The sequence below is a fragment of the Cetorhinus maximus genome, chromosome 17, assembly GCF_964194155.1.
Source record: "Cetorhinus maximus chromosome 17, sCetMax3.hap1.1, whole genome shotgun sequence".
Taxonomy (NCBI): Eukaryota; Metazoa; Chordata; class Chondrichthyes; order Lamniformes; family Cetorhinidae; genus Cetorhinus; species Cetorhinus maximus.
In genome coordinates this window covers 6,630,517-6,635,789 of record NC_135895.1, presented here as the reverse complement: position 1 = coordinate 6,635,789, position 5,273 = coordinate 6,630,517, and positions in this window count along the sequence as shown.

The window sequence follows — 5,273 nt, the reverse complement described above, 5'->3', positions numbered from 1 at the left end:
TCGACTGCACACATGTGGCCATCAAGGCGCCAGCGGGTGAGCCCGGTGCCTTCGTCAACAGGAAGGGATTTCACTCCATGAACGTGCAGATAATGTGTGATCACAGGATACATATTCTGCAAGTCTGTGCAAGGTACCCAGGCAGCTCCCACGACGCCTACATCCTCAGACACTCCCAGGTGCCGAGGCTCTTCAATGCTCCAGCCCGGCTGGATGGATGGCCGCTGGGTGAAAAGGGCTATCTGTTGAAGAGGTGGCTCATGACGCCTGTCCGCCATCCAAGAACAGAGGCAGAAAACCGTTATAATAGGAGCCATGCCTCGACAAGGGTGGTGGTAGAGAGGACCATAGGTCTGCTGAAGATGTGCTTCTGATGCCTGGACCATTCAGGGTGAGCGCTACAATACCCCTCAGAGTGGGTGTCACTGATAGTGGTTGCATGCTGCGCTCTCCACAATCTGGCACTGGCAAAGGGAACCCACTGGAGGAAGAGGACCTTGACGCAGCTGCATAGGCCCCAGAGGATGAATCCAGTAGTGAGTCAGAAGGGGAGCACGGAGAGGAGAACGCTGAGGGCATGGAGGCAGACCTCGGTAACCTCCAGAGAGGCAACGCTCCTTCAGCTAGGCTACCAAAGATCAGCTTCAAATGCATGCCAGGGCTGCTGCCTACATCCCGGATGTCTGAAAGGATCCTTTCATTTGAACACAAGGAACACTCAGTGCCTGCGCAATAAAGCTCAGAGCCACTTACATCCAGCATTACATACTGGCATACTCTGCACCAATAAAATGAAAAGGTGAAGCATACTCAGGCCATGACAACAAAAACAAAATTTATCTCATTTTGACAATTCCAAACTATTTACATAAACTTCTCTGGTCTTCGTTCCCCGACCAGTATTGATAAAATAAACATAAATGAACATCAAATCACCCATGATCAGCCCCTCTTGTACTCATGGTGCCTTTAACTTACGCTTGCGAGTGCTACGTCTTGGTGCCCCTCCCTCGCTGGTAGCGGCATTGGTGGCAGTCTGCTGTCTTGTTGGCCTTGATGACTTTGGCGATTGTCCTCTGGTCAGTGGAACCTGTGCTGGCCCTGCCTGGGAGGGAGCAGCCGGTACCACGGCTGGCATCTCCCCAGTCGCAGCAGCCCCATCAGATGCCACAGTCACTGTCAGAGGGGCGAAGGAGCTGCTGCCATCATTCAGAGCGCCCTGAGAGGAGCCCGCAGAGACAACAAGGCAACTTGTGCACCAACGTGAGGTTGCTCTGGACCTCCCTGCACACCATTGATGGACGGGCACCTAGCTGGGATACTGGGTGCCTCTTCCATGTCCCACACTGACACTGACTACCTGAAGTCAGTGCCTGTGTGAGGGCTTGCAGGTCTGAGCGCAACCTCAGGAATCCCTGATTCTGTTCCTGGAGCTGCCTCTCCATGAGTGTTGCCATTCTCTCAATGGAGGAGGCAGTGCGCTCAGCCATGAAGGTCAATACAGTGTTCACGCTCCACATGGACTCCCCCATATCGGACACCATGACAAGCAGACCCTCATGGATCTCCGCCAGATCCTCCCGCACATCCCGCTGGACATCCAGCATCTGCCGCTTAATGGACGACTCCAGAGGCTCATCATCAGCCTTCGACTGAGCGTCATCCTGGTCCCCAACAGTCCTCCGGCTGCCAGCACTCTGGACACTCTCTGCCTCCGCCTGCACCTCAAGTGAGTGTGAAGTGCCCTCACCAATGTGCACGAGGATACTATCTGCCAAACTGTTGCCCACTGAGGTGCTGGTGTTTGCGCTGGTGCCTGTTTCAGAGAGTGGGTGTGAAACAGGTGCAACAGAAGCTCAGTGGTCCTCCGGTGTTAGGGATGACCCTTCGGAGTCCGCAGAGTGAACTCCTGCTGGTGAACCTAAAAGTGAGAACATGGACATGTCACTAGTTTAAGTCATCACACTGTCATTGTGCATGCCAAGCACCCTGGTGAAACAACGGAGATCTGCAACATGGTGCCATCGTCTTTCAATGATCAATGGGGACTCCAGTTTGAGGTTCCCATCAATGAAGACACTACACTAGAATGGTTGCACAATCCAAAACTCTCACCTCTGTGCACTGCACTCTTACCTTCCTCTGGCACCCCCACCCGGTTGCACATAGAGCGTGCTGGCTTTCGAGCTCGAGGGCGTCCTGCTCGAACCTGCTGGGCAGCAGGAGGTTGAGCTGCCCTCTCTGCCTGTACGTGCCCTCTCTGCCTGTCATGGGTTTCTTCTCCTGAAAGGACAGAGGAGCATTGATGAGTCCACTCCCTACCTGCAGCGCCACTGCAGCCCGGCCAACCCCAGCTGAGGAGCACCTCCCAGGGCATGTCCGAGTTGTGGCCCTCGAGCCGCAAGGCTCTCAGTCCAAGCAGCCAGGGCTCACACCCTTGGCCAGCTCCGGCATCATTGACAGTTGGCACTCAGACTCTAACACCCCTGAGCTCCATGGGGGGGATGGCCAGACCTTAACACTTCTGCACACTGACCCACGCCAACATGGTATTCACCCTTCCTGAACGCAGCAGGTCATTGAAGCGCTGGCGGCACTGCGCCCACGTGCACTGCACCACATCATGGCTGTTCACCATTGCTGCCACCTCCTCCCGTGCCCTTTCGGTGAGGTGCGATGACCTCCTCCTCCCACCTCTGGGGACAAGGCTGCCACTTTTGGCAGCCACCTCCTCCAGGAGGACAGCGAAGTGCTCAGAAAAGCAAGGGGCAGGGCGGGGTGGGGGGGGGGGGGGGGGTGCGGAGGTGGCCGAGTGCCCACCTGACTTTCCCTCCCGCCTGCCACGTCCAGCCGCACTCAACTCCATTGGGAAAGCTGAACACGCCTCCTTCTGTGACAGCCTTCCAGGGGCTGCCTGGGGCTGTTTTTAAACCGGCTGCCGGGTCGCCATTGGACCCGGTGGCTGACAGGACCCCCGCCCCTTCCCGGCCAGTGCGGAGCCATGCTTCATGCTGGGCGGGCCTTAATCGGCCCATCAGTGTGAAATCGCGGTTGGGGGCCAATCACGGTTGCAGTTGGGTTTGCTATGAGGTTTCCTGGGGTCCGATCGCCGCGCCTGCCCGACAACCTCGAAATCCTGCTCATAGGGAATTTTACAGCACAGAAGGTGGCCATTCAGTCCATCATGTCTCTGCTGGCCAAAAAAAAGAGCTATCCAGCCTAATCCCACTTTAAAGATCCTACTCTGTAGCCCTGTAGGTTATGGCACTTCAAGTGCATATTCAAGTACATTTTCCTGAAGTGGTGAAGGTCTCTACCATGTTTTCAGGCAGTGAGTTCCAAATTCTCAACTGCCCTCTTGGTGAAAAAAATATCTCCTCAACTCCCCTCTAATCCTCCTATCAATTACTTTAAATATATACCCCCTGGCTATTGACCATCTGCCACCGGAAATAAGACCCACCTTTCTACCTAGGCCCCTCATTATTTTATGCGCCCCCATTAAAGTCTCATGAAAAATAATTATAACGTTAATCGTTCTCCATAAGGTCAGACAGATGGATCTCTGTGCAGCAACTCCAGATCGCATTCAGCTCTCCGTTTGCTCAGTTTGTGTGTGTGGCCTGTTACCATAATGGGACGAAATGGATCAGGATCCGGTTGATTGATGAAGGAAGCCTTCGCCAAAATTATAGCAAGGTAGTTGGAAAATTCAGTCATGTTATTTATATGGATCTGTGGGTGGCTGCTACAAAGTTTGTACAGAGGTGAGAAGGCTTCCCTCAGTGAACGTGGTCCTGAGAGTAAAATGGACAGGGCTCATTTATGGAACTGACTTTGAGTGAATAGGAGGGCAAGAAAGAGAAGGAATTGGTTTATGGACCACACCCTGATACGATTCAAGTAAGTCGGCATACAAGATCTTTGCTCTGGCAAGAGGTCCATTTTACAAATGGGTTTCAGCCATTTGCTCAGCAGCTAAGTGGAGAAATTGACTTTGCTCTTCTGGAGGGAAGGAAGGATCCAATGCAGCAACAACAATAACCTGCATTTATAATGCACCTTTTGGTACAGAAAAGCACCCTTGGAACATCACAGGAGTGACAATCAAAAAATAGAAGAGCCATTTAAGGAGGTAGGTATTAAGAATGGTTGGAGACAGGTTTGAAGGAGTGCCTGAAAGGAGGGGAGGGGAAACAGAGAGGCGGAGGGAATTCCAGAGCTTGGAACTGAAGGCATGGCTGGCAGTGAATCAGGGAATCGCAAGAGACTAGAATTAGAGGAGCAAAGAGATCTCAGAGGGTTGTAGAGCCGGAGGAAGTTACAGAGGTGGGGGCGGGTGAAGCCACAGAAGATTTGAAAACAAGGATGTGGATTTTAAAATTGAGATGTTGTTACTGAGCCAGTGAGTACAGAGGTGATGGACGAACGGGACTTTGTACGAGTTGGGATATAGGCAGCAGCATTTTGGATGAGCTGGAAGTTACAGAGCATGCATTGTGGAGGGCTGGTAAGGCGAGCATTGGAATAGTTTTCTCTAGAGGCGGCTAAGGCAAATAGCTTGAGAAAAAGCCTCGTAAGTACACATACTAACAAAAATACTTTGAAAGTAATACATGATTATAACTCATACGAGTTTTAATTCTACACGAACTGTATCTTAAGTGCAGATGAGCATCGGAGAGAATAGGAATGGGGGAGGCAGTGGTAATATCACTGGACTAGTAATCCAGAGGCCCAGGCTAATGCTCTGGGGACATGGGTTCAAATCCCACTACGGCAGCTGACAGGATCTGGAATATACAGCTAGTATAACTATCATCAGTTGTCGTTAAAAACCTGCCATCCTTACCTGGTCTACATGTGACTCTTGACTGCTCTCTGGAATGACCTTTCAAGGGGGCAATTAGGGTTGGGCAACAAATGCTGCCCTTGCCAATAACATCCACATCCCAAGAAAGAATAAAAGGGGGAGTGGGGGGGGGCGGGGAAAAAGAAAATCTTTGCAAGACACATGGGCTCCAGGAAGCTATGGAAAGACAATTCTGATTATGTGGAAGGCATAGTGCGAATGAACTTGGAAAAGCTAACATGGATTGTTGGTTCTGGGAGCTAAACCAGAGATGTCAAGATATGATAAGGATAGACACTTTTGGCAATGATAATTATACGCAAATGACTCTGGAACTTAGGAAGAGTCAAGTGACACCCCTGTTGCATAAGCTGGTCATCATGCCCGCAATAGCTAAAGAGGCCTTAATAGTTCAAGGTTG